At 40.8% G+C, this 17,098-nt stretch overlaps 1 long non-coding RNA gene across 1 annotated transcript; it reads left to right on the top strand.

Moving 5' to 3' along the window:
* Nucleotides 1-456: 456 nt before the first annotated feature.
* LOC143511574 (uncharacterized) lies at nt 457-3,896 on the top strand. Its single transcript, XR_013130170.1, has 3 exons — nt 457-714; nt 2,786-3,010; nt 3,159-3,896. It is a non-coding gene; the product is annotated as an uncharacterized LOC143511574 (long non-coding RNA).
* The last annotated feature ends 13,202 nt before the right edge of the window (nt 3,897-17,098 follow it).

Raw genomic sequence — 17,098 nt, forward strand, 5'->3', positions numbered from 1 at the left:
CTCATAGCTGATAAGTGAATCTCTGTCCATGGTGCTGAAGATCCCTGCGGCAGTAAGTCCTCCAGATTGATTCCGCAAGTGCTCCACAGGTGGAGCGTCACAGTCTGGGCCTCGTTAACTGATGGCAGCAAAGATGGAAATATCAGCAGGAAAAAGTGAACGTGAAGGAGGGCTCAAACGGGCCACGGAGGCGAGGTAACTGGCAGGGTATCGGCAAGACCTCAACAGTCACAAGATTTTGACAAGAAGTCTAAAAAATAGTTATGTTTTTGCTTGACAGTGCATCCACTTTTTTCAAATAAACAGAAAATGTATAGTACATTTAGTAAGACGAAAACAGAACGCTGATAAAATTTTTATTATGTTTACAATTATTTCTAAACAGTCTAATTTACACTAGTTGCAATGCCCTATGTATCCGTGTAATGCTTTCACTTTCTGTTCCATCTTTTTGAAATATCTTTCAAGCACAACAGTTTAGCATTGCAGTGTACCTCCACCTAAGGGTGTGAGGTGCAGAGTTAGTGCAGGACTGGCTGGTAAAGTTACAGAGCATAATGGAAGTGTTGTGGTCAGTTGTGTCCTACAGAATCCTGGAGGTTGATGGTGCACTGAACAGCTAGCATTCGAGCACGAGTCCCAGAGCAACTCTGCAATGCTTCAACATATCTCTTAGGAGTCTACAAGTACAGCAGATATGACAATTTGTTAAGGGTATGTTGCTACAACAAAAGCGTTTCATTTTGCCACCATCTGACAATGCCTGTCTCAATGCCCGAAGTAGGAGTCAGTCACGAAACCAAATGCCCGTGAGTGTACCGCTCGAGTGTTACTATTTGATTAAATTGAGGAAATAATTATAGCCCTCACGTAATGAGCAATTAAACTGATGGAGCTGGTAGAGCTCTAACCATTTTCTGGAGATAGTGGAATGGGGGAGGATGCAAGGGAAGAAAGACACACACACACACACACACACACACACACACACACACACACACACACACACACACACACACACACACACACACACACACACACACACACACACACACACATGCCTTTTCTTGAGGACTCATGCTAAATGCAATCTAAGCATCTATTCATTTGTTCTTTCATTTTGAACAATGCACACCATTAACTGCAATCATGTTCTACAGTTGGCACTCTTACACACAATATTATTTTGTATCACTCTGTCCATCAAATAAGGGTTTTGAACATTAGTGAAAACATACTTATGCAGTTTAGGAGCAGGAACAAGAGAATGGTAATTAATTGCCATAATTTTCTCAATTGATTTTGGATATTTTTACCAACTGTGATCAGTCTTCTGAAAACATGTAATGGCTGTCAGAATAAGTTTGCCGTCTAAAGGAAAACAAGCAAAAAAGAACAAATTAATAAATATAAAATGAATATAAAATCAATGGTTTGTTACATGACACCACAACTATCAACATTCATCATTTTGACACAGTCCCCAGTGTTGGAATTAAACTCTGTGGTGGCCCTTAGTCAGCCAAAGTCTGGGGGCCCCTCTACCAATTGATTTATTAGTACATTTTTACTTTTACCAACCTACAATTTTCTCATGGCCCCTAAAAAGCTCAGAGCCCATAGGCCAGTGTCTGCTCTGCCTGTTTGGTAATCGGGCACATTACCCATCAGTGCTATTGCCACACCTGCTATTACTGCTACTGCTACTAGTACTATTATTAATACTACTACTACCACTACTACTACTACTACTACTACTAGTAGTAGTAATAACATTTCCACTCACAACATGTAACTTTTATAATATATAACTTTTATTTTAACTTTAATATAATATAGGTTGATCTAAACTTCAGGACAAAGAGAAGAATTCAAAAGGACACCGATATAAAATACACTCTAAACATATGTTTAGAATGTATTTTTGTGTCTATGCTGTACAGTCAGTCAAGCCGGGGCAGGTTAATGGATATAAAAAAATAATGAATGACAACTCACAATTCAATATCAAAGCAATGCAATTGATTTTCAATGAATAATTTAAAATGAACAGATATTGACAATGAACAGTTTAAAAATGAACAATTCCAGCAACTAGTCAATAAGGAATATAGCCCTGCATGAGTAAATGCACCTATAGATTGAATAAGTAACATGTGCACAACATCTAATCATTTATATCAGTTAGTGACATCGTATTATAGTATTTATTACAAATCATTAAGGTAATGCATTATGATTTCATGTAGTACATGCTTTACATAATTGTCAGAGAGTACACACCACCTAAAGCTGCTGAAATTGATTGAACAATTCTTGCACCAGAGTTAAATCACAGTTACACCAGAGTCCCACCCCCTCCTCTCTCAGCCCCACCCCCTGCAGCGTAGCCTTTCTCCAGAGCTCTAAAGACAAGCATGGGTGGTGCTTAATCTAGCCTTCTGTGAGCTGCATGCCCCCACCACAGAAATCACAGACAGGGAGGAGACCTTCTACGGAAATCTCCCGACTGCTTAATAGAGCTGTACCACAGCAGACAAAAGTCTGACACTTCTTCTCTTCTTCTTTTGTGTTAGCCGTCATGACATTGAGACCGTTACGCCACAGTGTTCATAAAATAAATTAAGACTAGCTAAGACAGGCATCCCATTAAATAAGAGAAGAGATAACACTGGTGCTCCTGGACTCACAAGCAACTCATTCTGTGCTATCAACATAAACAAGTTTTGATGTGTAATCATATTATCGGAACCCCCCCCCCCCCCCCCCCCCATCTTTCTTCTAGGATTCTAGTGAAGTGTTTCAGCTTTTGCCTCTCAAGAATGGCGTGCTGTACATCGCTGTGGACATATGCTGGACATTGCAGTGTTCACATTACGCTGTGACCAGAACCGGGCCTATTAGGACCCTACTGTTTGGTGTTCTGTAAGGGAGTGTGATCTGGACTCACGCCCACACTTACTCTGGCTGCCTGGAGGCTGAACATATGCCAGAGCTCACACCGCTCAAGGTGGGTTCACCTGTTAGAGGTTATGAACATGCTGTTTATTTATAACTTATGAAGTGTAAAATGCTTTACTACGAAGTCTTATTGCTAAAAAATTTAATCTGATGACCACTTTTCTTACATTCTCTACTATAATTTATCACTTTATCAGGGCATGCAAGATGGTGGCTTTCCTGTGGTCCTTAAGGATTAAGGATTACCTATGCCAAGGATTAAGGATTACATATGTCAAGCATCAAATGCATGGTAGATCAATATTTGATTTGTTTGAATCAATCAATTCTGTTCTGAACAGAACATATAATACAGCAGGAATTAATACAAGTCATTTTTGTGGGTCTTTCATTCAATTAATTTTGTAAATGGCTCTGCTAAGGTCCTGTTCCTCAAGCTTAGGACAGTAAAGAAGAATATGATCTCACCTTCAGTGTCGCACAGTAGGTAGGTGGAAAAGGAAATGTAATTAGAGTCGGTTCACGCTGCCTTTTATGAAGCCTGCAGGCTGTTCCCGCCCCCTACCTCTGCATATTCATGAGGCTGCTGTCCACTTCTGCAGGGACATAAGAACAGAGCACCTGCATGTGGGTGTTGGGAGCACAGCCGTCTTCAACAAACACCCTGACAAACACCCTCAAAAGAATGGTCGGTGTGTGTGTGTGTGTGTGTGTGTGTGTGGGGGGGGGGGCTGCGTCAGAAGGCATTTTTGTCATGGTGCTCCCAAGATTAAAGCAATCTAAAGGAACGCATGGCACTGGAGACTGACATGAAAGGTGGAACATGAAACATTTTTAATTTTCGTCTTGCTGCAGTAATGGTAGAAAACTGCTTACTAGCAAGTACTGAGAAAAATCTGGAAAAAACGAAGAAAGTATCCTGGGGACAGCAGATGAATGCCAGACATGAAGGTTTCTCTTTAAATAAAGTTTGCCCTATTGGAAAGACGAATCGTGATTTCATTAAAGCACTTCTGCTTAACAAAAAAAGTTACTTTTTTACAATGACACAACTTGTTGGGACTTTGAAAAATCATCCCCACCCAAAACAATTGTCAAATTTTAAATAGCTACCAGAAATAAAGTTACTGGAGTAACTGGAGTCACTGACCTTGACTGATTTTTGGAAACCCAATATTAATCAGTATTAATTGTGCCAGTGATGTGTGTCAGTGCTGGAAAAGTTAATTTAGTTACTGTCCTATTCAATTCTTGAAGAAATGAAGATGCAATTCCAGGCACGAGGGTCTGACAGTGTTTAAGTGTCTTTTTGCTGTAATAACTTTATCCAAACAAGATGATCATATTAACATAATTGAAAATATACCAGCATGAGGGGCTATCAGAAGGGAATGTCAAGTAGATGACAGGTAGACATTGTTCTAATGAATTCTAATAACTTCGTTAGGCTCACTCTTAATTGTGAAATAACTACTCCTAGAGATGTGAGAGTGAGAGTCTCATCATGGCTCACCACATTTGTAAATGTGTGACTGGATTAACAATCATACTTGACTTGTAAAGCAGAATGAATCACGAGGTTTCACAAAAGTACAACAAACTCTTCTGACATTTGAGAGTTTTCATCTGACCCAGCATTCCTGCATTTATATGCTAAGCAGGCGGTTAAATCAGTGTTTTCTTCAGATTATTATAAAATATACAAACATGCTCAGCCCCCTTTCAAAGCCTCATTAGTTGTCATGGTGATTCATGCACATACTGATGGGATGAAATGGTGGTGAACAGAACATCCCATTCGGATTATTATAGCATTTAAGATGCTTTAAAATAAAATTCCCGGACTTCCCTAGACATTTTCAAGCATTGATTCTTTGTTTTCAAGGACTTTATAGACTACACAAAGATGTCTGATTTGCAATTGAAATGTGACTGCAGTGGTATCGTTCTATGATCTATTCCGACCGCTTGGCAGGTGCTGTCATAATATTTTGTGTACGTGTATATAATCCACGCAGCGTGTCATAACATATGTGTATGCAAACACTTACAAGGACGTGTGTCCTTAAGGTAAAGGAGGCAAACTGGGTTTGGTCTATGTTATATATGTTACATAGACCAAACTGGGATTGGTCTATGTTATATATGTTACATAGACCAAACTGGGATTGGTCTATGTTATATATGTTGCATAGACCAAACTGGGTTTGGTCTATGTTATATATGTTGCATAGACCAAACTGGGATTGGTCTATGTAATATATGTTGCATAGACCAAACTGGGTTTGGTCTATGTTATATATGTTGCATAGACCAAACTGGGATTGGTCTATGTTATATATGTTGCATAGACCAAACTGGGATTGGTCTATGTTATATATGTTGCATAGACCAAACTGGGTTTGGTCTATGTTATATATGTTGCATAGACCAAACTGGGTTTGGTCTATGTTATATATGTTGCATAGACCAAACTGGGATTGGTCTATGTTATATATGTTGCATAGACCAAACTGGGATGGGTCTATGTTATATTTTGGTTGCATAGACCAAACTGGGATTGGTCTATGTTATATATGTTGCATAGACCAAACTGGGATTGGTCTATGTTATATATGTTGCATAGACCAAACTGGGATTGGTCTATGTTATATATGTTGCATAGACCAAACTGGGTTTGGTCTATGTTAAATATGTTGCATAGACCAAACTGGGATTGGTCTATGCAGGAATAGGAAGACCATCCGTGTTTGATTCTTCAAAAGGAGGTATGCCAACTCAGAAAGGTCCACTGCCTTTGTCCTTTTGGCTACATTTATAAAGGTTTCCATAAATACCCATTATAAATGGACTCATAAGTGTATGTTAAAAACATCCAATTAACAATTGCGCTATGGTCAGAAAAAAGCAACTCATGTCTAAGGTTATTTAAGGCTGATATGACATACACAGGCCCAACACTCTACTGACTTCTAAGTAAACTGGCTTTTAAGCACAAGCATCATCCACAAAATATCATTTCTATATAGGATCTAGAACGTCAGAGTTGAGTTTCCATATTTGAATGGCTAGAGGTGGACTGGTTCTCTGGTTTTCTTTGCGATAGAGCTGATGGAACAAGGCTGCACGTGACGATGCCTCTTCATCTGAATCCTGAAGTTGTCAGTATGACAGTACGACAGCGTGACGAGGACTTTACGGAGGAGGGACAGCTCACTGCAGTGTGCCATGTGCTTTTCCCTGCTACACATGAGAATGTCATGGACCCCTATTATGGCCACTGCCAGACATTATGGACAGATCTCCTGCTCCCAGAGGAGGTCATTACACCAGGTCTCAGCTGGACCTTTGTACAAAGCCCACTGAGGAGTGAGAGAGAGAGAGCGAGGGAGAGAGAAAGAATGATAGAATGGCAGAGATAGATAGGAGGACAACTAAAAAAGAAGAAGTGTCCGTATCAGCAAGTCCGTTCTCCGTATCAATATTTGCAGTGCTATACAGCAGCTTGGTTTCCTCTTCATAACAATGGTGTGAAAACAATTTTGCTTGAGAAGCAAAGGAGAGACATTTGAGTTATTTCACTTCCCTGCATTGTTTATCATTGTTTGTCTTTGGAGACAGACAGAAGATTGTGTCTTGAAGTGTCTCCCTTAACTCATCTCTAGAGATGACAGGAAGCAGAAGACAGCATTCACTTGTGTTCTTTTAAATTGCCTGTTAAAATGAAGGATGATGTTATCATAAAATCCTTGGGAAAAAAACACAACAATGTTCTGCAAAATGGTATACTAGCATCTCACGTGACCTGCGTAGATATACATGACCCCTTTTAAAAGGTTTATTACCATATACAAACAAACATATAAACAAATGATAAGTTACCAGCCAGTCTGATGACCAAGATGATCAGCTGCAGTATTCTCTCAGACAAGAGAATACTGCAAATAATTATGAATTAACTGACAAGAATATGAAATTAAACATGAAGACCATGACATATAGCACAGCCAAACTGTCAGCAATATAGATAAATTCTGAAACAGCAAAATTAATCTGCTTTCAATTACACTGCCATTTTTTATCTGTTATTTATGTTTTAAAATGTGCAAGCAAAGCTTAACTGAACATTTAAGTCCATTTGTTTATGCTAAGAATCAAGGTTTGCCTTCTCAGTATGCTGATGTTTGCTCAATCATCACACATGCAGAGTATTCAGATTTTTCATAACTAGCGAGGGCTTTAGTGCAGTGTGTTATGGGATTCTGGTTGCACTGACTCCATTAAAATTCACATTGGTGGTAGGATGTTTAAGAGTGCTTTTTCAGTTCAGCTGGTGGAAATTCGATTTACAGTGCAGACTTGCAGTCAATGCAAAACATTTGCAGCTAAGTACTAAACATGACAATTATATCTAAGATTATGCTAATGCATTTCTAAGAGGTCTGTACAAAAAAGGAATTCCTATATGGTTCAGCCCATAAGCATTCAAATACTATTGAATTATGGCAAATATTCCACTTCTATTTAAGCTAATAACATTCTAACCTGGCAGGGTACTACAAAATTCAAATACTATTGAATTAAAGCAGGTATTCCACTTCTATTAAAGCTAATTGTCACGTTGAGGACCTCGGCCCCTCCCTTTTGGGCGTGTGTCAACGTTGTCCACGTGCTTTGTCTGCGTCAGTGGATATCCATGGTTGGGGTTTTGTCGTGTGATTAATAAGTCTCACCTGTGAATCGTCTCGTCAACACGTGGGGCTAATGTGGTTTGTCTATTTAATGTGCGCTCGCGCAGTGTCCTGTGCTCGTCGTTGTCTAAGTCTGCACGTTGTGTGACTCGTGTGTGTTTCTCGTGCGCTATTGCGCAATACCTGTGTACATTAAAAAGTGACGTCTGTCTACAAAATCGAGGATTCTGTGTCTCGTCCTTGGCGTAGCCCGAACGTCACACTAATAACATTCTAACCTGACAGTGCACTACAAAATTTAGTGTCCTGTCTCAGTTACTTGTCATCTACACATGAACATGTATTTATGTTTTCACAGACATGAAAAAAAAATGTATATGCTGACTAGCTTCTAAGGAACAGATGAAGTAATCTGGGACAGGTTTTTGATAATCTTGTCAAGCAGTGTCTGGAGTTTTGGAGGACGTAGAAGTATTGAAAAGCTTTTAGCAGACCTGATGTGAAGGCAAAGTAATGGGTGTTGGGGGGTGGGGAAGCATGTTAAATCTGTGTCAAGATCAGTAAAGTTGTTTTTAAGAATTCATCTAGGCAACATTGGAATATACTGTACATATCTGTCATTCTTTTTTTCTATTTATTTTCTTCACTAATAGTAATTATAGATATGTAAAAGAAGAAAAAGAAGAATTTCCTCTTTGTGACATTGTCATGTTGAGTTAAGTGGTCTGTAAAAGTTGGTCTATCAACCACAACCCCCCGAGAAGAGCAGAAAGATCTGCACACAGGCGGCAGCAAAGGAACGAAGAAGTTCAAAATGGATCAGCGCTTCTGAAGTGACCTAAAAAGACACCCTTCCTTCAGCTGTTCAGATGCAGCTCTCCTGTGGTGCAGGAGTCTGGAGCCGTTCTCCTGTGGATCTGATAGTGATAGGCATCAAGGAAATACTCTGAAGTATTTGACAGAAGTGATATACTCCTCTCTGTGGGCTTCCAGCAGCAAACGACAGTGACCCAACATCAGAAGTAAACTGATTTCTGATGCTGTTTCGTCAATTTTTTTTCAATGCCATATCAAGAGGTCTAGCTAATGAAGTGAGGATGAGTGCATTTGAATCACTGCAGGATAAATGCATATCTAGGGCAAAAACGGCATCTTTGGACTCCCTGAGCAGATTTTCCACTTATATCCTAGCAGAAGAACCTACATAACATCACATTAAGTGTATAAAATATGTGACAGAAGTTCTCTTTCTTATTCTTGTGGATTTCTATATCAAACAGTACACAATAAATCAGAATGTTCTGGATGATAGCGCATGTGTACAGTCTCTGAAACCAGATTGTTGTGATGTATTGTTCATAATCCCTAATACCATCAGCCCTTTTACCAATGGCTTGTTTGGGCTTGTTTGCCTAACTGCATGAAACAAACAATCAAACAAACAAGAGCAACAACAACAAATGTGATTAATTAAAGTGATCTGATTTGGTTTGAGTGTGCATACTGTAAACATGCACTGGTGTGGTACAGGAGTCTGCTGCTTGCTTCGCTGTACAACCAAACCAACTGCACTTGAACGCGAGGGCTTGCACGTTTCGTTTTCTTACAGACCATACAAGAGGTAAATATCCGTTATGGATACAGACAACATGTTCTTACCTTCCCTTATTCTATGTGACCGTTAACAACCTAGAACACGGACCAGAACATTTATGGTACAGTTTACAACTTTATTTAACTGTCTAAAGCACAACATCCACTAGAAAAAATAAGCACAAATTGTCTATATTGCAGTGATATGCTGTTTGCTTTCCCTGGAGTGATTTTCAATACTGCATCACAATGTACAGTAGCTGAGTGATATGAAGGACCGTGCCCCTAGGGGTCACCAAAATAAACTGTATTCCAGGTCTGGAATACATCTGTTAATGTATTCTATTGTTTATGTACATTCAATTGAATTTAAGTGTGCTGGCTATAGGAAATTAAATGCAAATTCAATAAAATTGTGAGAGACAATAGCAGAGAGGAAAAAGAAAATAGAATGTGATGTGCTGTGAATATTTGTTTATTTATTTATTTTGGTTCCCCTTAATAGATTTCACTTCAGGTACCAAATGGCTTTTTTTAAATGACCACATCATGTCCCTCACAATGCAAGCTCTGTGAGCTGAAGAGATTGTTTGTGGCTATGCTATTGTTGGGCAGGTAATTGCAAGTGGGGTCTTGGAGCCGTTAATGCAGTGATGAATGTGCCGGGTTGCCTTTATTGTGCCTGCCTAGCACACGGAGGGGCGACCCACTTTAGAAACATGAAGATGACAGAAGATGCTGGAAAGCCAAGGAGTGAAGATCTGGAGAAGGGAGGAGAGCATGGAGGAGCTTCTCTGGGAGTGAGAATCAAGCTGCTTTTAATCATGCACATTTAATTATGCCACTTTCTCCTAAGTGGGTATTAGCATATATGACACAGCGACTTTCCTTATGTCTATGTTTAGAAGTCGGAGCTTTAAAACTTCTGTTTCATTGTGATGAGGTTGAAACAGATGGATTATGTAGCTCCTTGTTTCTGTTGTCCTTACACCATTCATGCACCATTCATAAACCATTCTACCATACACCATTCATACACCAGAAATTGGAGCTTGATATAAGCTCACACAGTAATAATAATAATAATAATAATAATAATAATCTTTATTTGTATAGCTCCTTTCATACATACATGTAACTCAAAGTGCTTTACAGTATAAATAAAAAGAAACATTAAAAGGAGTAGAGCTTCTGACATCAGTGCTTGCAAATACCAAATACCGATTTTATATAGGCTATTTTGTACCGATATACTTTTGTATATATATAACTTTTACATTGCCATGAAAGTCAAGCAATTTAACATCTAATGCTCAAATACAAAGGGAAAATGACCTTCTATCTGTGACACTGAGGTAAGATTAAACACAAGCTGCTGAGTGATGTGAAATTGTTACAGATAACTCAAATAACTCAGATAACTCAGGAAAACCCATCAAATGTCCCATCACACAGTGAGACAAAATGAAAACACAGACCATTCTTCAAACGGGAAACACACACTAAGTGGACTGAGTGAACAGTTCTCAATCGAATCATGGCGTAGCTTTAGTCTGTTTGGCCGACCACTGTGCAGCACTGACGGAATAGTCCTGTGGGTTTATGTAGCCCTACGGTGATTACAAACAGGTGTGCATGATCGGTATTTTGATGGGCAACAGTGACATGTGTGAAGGGAAATAGAGGCGTGTTGCAAACTGGCTCTGTGATTGGTGGCCATGAGGCAGCGTGATCACAGACGGCCTTGCGTCTGGGTAGGTGTCTGTTTTGACACGATAACAATCACCCCGAGGGACTCGTAGCCGGCGGAGCGTGAGGGTGGCCTGGACCATGAGGTGCAGGCCCAGACGTGATGCGCGATATGATTGGCTGACACCAGGTTTCTCTCCTCTGGTCCGTTCCCCTGCCAGTCAACAACACAATGAAGTGTTCATTTGGAGTCTAGCAGCACGTTCATCACATAGGCAAGTTTATCTTCTACATCCAGTGGTGGCAGAGGTCAGCTGATGGAGACCAGGTAACATCGTATGTCACAACTGGAAGGTATACCTGAAACAGCCGTGCTTCAAGTGCATAAAGGCTGTGGGACGGGGAACTCTGGATGCATTTGGCCCGAGCAAGAAGGAACTCCATTTGTTGGGGTGCATGTGGCACAAGAGCCTAAAGAAAGTTCTGATAGGCTCTTTCTGCCTGGATCTTGGACTATGGGTGAGATGCTCACTGTGATGCTCACTGTGATGAAGGATTAACCCACTGCCCTGGCCCCGCTCACCACCCCCCCTGCTATGGCTGTATCTCCATGGCCCTGGACTACTATTACTGACAATCAAGAAGTCTAGCACTCTTAAGAATAAGAATTACATAGAAAACATATGTATATAAATACACACAAAGATTAGAATTATTTATCATTCTCATCACTTCTTTGTTTATGTATCTCTCGACTTATTGTTGTCATGGTGACTGGCGTCGGCCAGAGGAGGATGGGTTCCCCTCCTGAGTCTTGGTTCCTCTCAAGGTTTTTTCCTCATGCTCTCAGGGAGTTTTTCCTTGCCACTGTTGCCCTTGGCTTGATCAATGGGGGCTTGTACTCAGAAACTTGTAAAGCTGCCTTGTGACAACAACTGTTGTGAAAAGCCGTTTATAAATAAATTTTGATTGACTGATTGATTCATGTTGACTTTGCCTGGTACACTCCACAGGGCCTGTCTGGGTTTGCAAGAGGTAGCAGCCACCCAACTATTGGGATGTTTTGCTGTTTTTTCACTCAAAGCAGGATATTTCTACCACATCCTTTGGCGGGGCGGGCCAACAGCACTGCCTTGCTAAGAACTGACCTGCGCAGACCAAACCTGTATGTGCCGTGCCCAGAGAGGTATGTGCTTATGCCACTCTTCCATTCATGTTTCTCTCTTATCTAAATCTGACTGTAGGTACTGCATGGATCTAGTTTTTGCAAAACGCCTAGCACACCTTAACCTCTAGAGAGCTTAGGTACAAGAGACGAATGTGAATACCTCAAATGGCATTTAAAACCCCCATAATCTACCCCTCAGTAATCTACTCATCGCCAAAGCCCTCCCCCATCCGTCAATGCCCCTCCCCCATCCGTCAATGCCCCTCCCCCATCCGTTTGTCATGAACACACATGTTGAGGTTGGCGGTGGGGTGTGATGGATGTAGCACTGTTTGAGCGCTTCTTCTAATATGCATACTGTTCCATTATTCTGTTCCCTTCCTGTAGAAGTGGATGCACATGGTCACAAGAGGACCGTGTGTTAACCAGTAACTCAGCGGCACAGATCGTTGCTCTATGCAGATGCATTTTGCGTTGCTGGTCTGCTACATCGTGATAAAGTGCCGGAACCGCTGGACTGGGGTTGGCATCTGGGTTTTAGAAGTGGATCAGAGGGTTAGCAACGTGAACGCAGGGCAAAGTGCACGGCAATGCGTGGCACTGCCGTCCGAGTGTGTCATTAGCTGACTAGGAAATGAGAGACATCTGTGTGTGTGTGTAACCAAGGTAACTGTAGAACGACGGGATGAACATGGGAACGGAGTGTAAAAATTTTAGTTGTCCAGTTTGAAGTGCACTGGTCTCCAAGAGGACTTGCGAATGTGTGACATGACCCATCCCCACAGGAGACCTATTCAGTGCTCTCACAGCTAATGGTGGTGACAGGGCTTGAATCTCAAAGTGGAGAGCTTTACCCAGGTGTAGGTCCAGAAGTCAAGCTGTAGTCCGAGAGTCCAAGCGCTGAAACATATACAGACTTCTTTAAGGCTGTAATGCTCACCATCAGAGTAAAGGATGTGAAGGCTTTGACTATTCCAGTCTCACACACTGGGCTCGTATTCCAGAGATACTGCAGAGAGATTTGAGGCTGGCCAGATATGATCTTTTTCTCGACAATACTAGCACCTGCACTGTTCTTTACAACTTCCCTTTTCCTTCAGGGTGAACTGGGCACTGCCCAGCCGTACGGGTTCAGAGGGAGATGGGGTTTCTCATGCTGCTAGGCAGGGGTTCAAAGAGTAAGACAGTTCTCTTCTGATTCATACATCACTTTCCTGTTGGCTACATCCTTCTTCCAGCAGGTCAGCTTCCTTCAAGTTTCCTTCATCTTTCCCGTCCAAGAAGACGTGTGAGGTGAGCGAGATCAAAGGGGACTTTGGCGCGTCCAGGCATTGACCACAAATCCTTTGCAACTCCTCCGGAGTCTTGGTGCAATATGACGGAGACCCACCAGCAGCTAATGAGGCGGAGGCTGCCCGAGTGTAGATGCAGCCGGTCTGACGATGCCTGAGCACAATTACCCAGCCGATCCAGACAGGAGTAGCGCGGCCGGGTCTGTCTTTGTGGGTCTAGCCGCTTGTGCAACAGGCATCCTGGAGCCATATCTCGCAAAATCAGGACCTCATGTAGGTCTGGGGTTTCTCGCTGAGCTCTGGTTGTGCGGCTTCTCATTCTGCATCATCGTATACGGCAGCAGTGTGAAACGTGAGCAGTTGAGCGGGGTGGGTTTATTACGGGTAATTCAAAAAACGACATAACATCAAACAGTAAGACGAAAAGAAAACCCCGAAAGCACGAGTGTGATTACTCAAGCAGGAAACAAATACCAAATGGGTTGAGAGAGCGGGTCTCAGTCGAATAAGTCATAGCGTAACGTTTGTTGTGTTGGCAGGGTAATGCGACACACTGATGGAATAGTGGTGATTACAAACAGGTGTGTGTATGATTGGTATTCTGGTGATGATTAGAATGGTGATGTGTGTGAAGGAGAGATGTGTTATGAACTGGTTCTGTGATTGGTGTTCATAGGGATGTGTGAGCATACAAGCCCTTGTATCTGGCTGTCTGTCGGGCGTGATACTGTCTGACATGCCATCCATTAGAACAGAATGGGTCTCTTATTGGGAAGATGCTGTGAAGAAACAAGTTGTGTGGTTTCATGAAGAAATTATATTTAAAATGATCATATTTTCAGAAGACTTTTTTGAATTGAACGAATATACTCTGTTTCTTTCATATGCAACCATGGTGATGAAATTTTTAAGCATTGTCAAGCAGGAAACAGTTAGTTAGAGTGGTATGTAGTAATATAACTGAAATTGTGTATCCCTATTATTTATCAAGGTAGTTATTTTGCAGGTACATGCACAAACAAACAGACATATGTAAAACACTGATCATCATTTAAAGATAATATGGTTAAATCACCTTAGACAAGCTTTGATATCTCCTAAACGTGTCCAGCAGACATGCTGCACGGGTAAATGATGCAGTCAGAACAGGGTAAAAGAAAACATGCTAAATATTGTTCAGTAAGACCTCGTTTCACAGTTCAACTGGAATATTCATGTGTTAAACATGCTGTTTTAGGTTTTCTATTGTCAATTGTCTGGATACTGGATTGGAGAGGAAGAATTTGGTCTTTTGTGTCAAATTATGTTTTGTTATCTAGTCTGCAAAAATGAATATATCATTTAACAAACACCCTGTACAGAACAGTGAAACAACAGGGAAGGTAGGAAGACACTGGACTAGTTAGTTCTCTGCTATTAGCATGAACCAGTCTAATGAAAACCTTCAACACCTTGATCATTTTTTAAAGATGAAACAAGCTGTACATTCTTTGTCACTGAACAGTAACGCAGGTCCACAGTGAATGTGAACAACACAGTGAATGTGGACTGACAACTTTTAAACATTTCCAGTATTTTAAAGACACTTTTGCTTTGTTTGTTAAAGATGAATAAGAATTCCAATGATGTATTCATGTACTGGTTTGAATACTATATCACATATCTTTTTTTTACTATAACATATCACAGATTGGAAATGAAAACCTCATGAGGATAACTTTATCATAACCTTTGACCTGGTCTATCTATCTATCTATCTATCTATCTATCTATCTATCTATCTATCTATCTATCTATCTATCTATCTATCTATCTATCTATCTATCTATCTAGTTATATACTCACATACTATTATTCACATACCATTGTGGTCACTGCATTTGGTCAACTGAGGCAACTATGGTAATAGATGTCCATATAAGTATTTTGTTGAGCTGTTTTCCATCTGAGTTATAATCTGAGTAACAGTGTCAAATGAAAGGCCCAGGTTGGCCTCCACTGTCTCAGAATACCATTGTTCTTTTACATCTGATAACGCCTTGAGTAGAGGAGCCATTCTGCTGAATGTCTGCTGTGTTAGTGCAGTGGTCCAGGGCAGAATAATGCAGAAGCTGGCACTCTCCTGTCAGTAAGATGACTCCTCTGCAAGCTAACTCAGGATTTGGCCCCAGCCCTGCATAAATAACATAATTAACATAATTAATAAACATAATTAACATTCATAACAGCATTAATTAATATAAAATTTCAGTTGAGAAATGCACGGTTTTCTCTGTCAGCCATCATATCACATAGTATGTTCCTGATCATTTTGCATGTGCATGTCTCTAATGGGAAGATACTGTGAGAGACCTAAGATGTGAAATTGCATAAGAGACTGTATGTAAGAATTGTTAAAAACATAATAGGAGGGTTATACTCTCTTAATCTGCAACATTGTATGCCAACGCTAGCAGTACAGACCACAAAATGATGTTAATGTCATTCTTTCTTTCTGTCTTTATTCTTCTCTCTCCTCCCTCTCTAATTCAATCCTGACTCACACATTTTGTTTAAAAGCAGTGTACTATAACTCTTACCTTTCTACCAACAGGGCAGGAACAAATTGCTCTCTGCTGATCGGGTTACACCTAGTACAGGCTTGATTTGCTATGATCCTCAGTAAGACACAGGGTAACCTGTAGGAAACCTGTACAGCCCATTTAATGAGGTGTAATGTTAACACAAATGAAAAAGGTAAACAGCATAAACAATTCACAAAAAACGAATGTAAGCCCTTATATCACAGATACACTCTTGCAGTGTGATCCTTTGTGTGAAAGGGGCTGGTTCATAATTCTCTTCTTAGTTCTTTCTAACTCATCCAGGCATATACATATAGTATGCTATATATACAGTATCTATATGAACCTGACGTGCCTTGTGCCAACAGTTCAGGCTGATAATGTCAAAGGAATGGTGTGTAGAATCCTCTCTTAGCACTGTGCTCCTAGTAAACAAGCTGAACATTGTTAGTGCACTACAGCCTACCAGCGTACTGCTGGTGACTATGTGCATCTGTTTATGGCCACAATGACCTTCTTCATCTAAAGAGCTACTTCAAGTATGATCATGCATCATGTGACGAAACATAAGTCATGACAAGTCGGCTCCCTGACCATGACAATGACCACTCAGTGGCCTCCACCGTCACCACATCGGAATCCAATACAGCGCCTCTGGGCCACGGCACCAAGACTCATTTGCAGCACAAGCGTGCGGCTGAAAAATCTACAACAATTATGTGATGCCATCCTGTCAACATAAATCAGAATCTCAAAGGGCTCAAAGGGATGCAAGGAAGTTCTTAAAGGAAATGGGGCCCTTGGTGGTAGGACTCTACACACACACACACACACACACACACACACACACACACACACACGCACACACACACGCACACACACACACACACACACACACACACACACACACACACACACACACACACACACACACACACACACGCACACACACGCACACACATACACACACACACACTTAATCTTATATTTTGTTGTCTTCTTTCTAGGTATCAGCACTGGCAACTGTTTATGGCAGTGCTTGAGCTCGAGTGGTTTGGACTTAAACCTGTTTATACTATATAGAGATGCATATTCTGACTAAACACTTAGCACTTTTGTAAGTCGCTCTGGATAAGAGCG

Source organism: Brachyhypopomus gauderio, chromosome 4, assembly GCF_052324685.1.
Source record: "Brachyhypopomus gauderio isolate BG-103 chromosome 4, BGAUD_0.2, whole genome shotgun sequence".
NCBI lineage: Eukaryota > Metazoa > Chordata > Actinopteri > Gymnotiformes > Hypopomidae > Brachyhypopomus > Brachyhypopomus gauderio.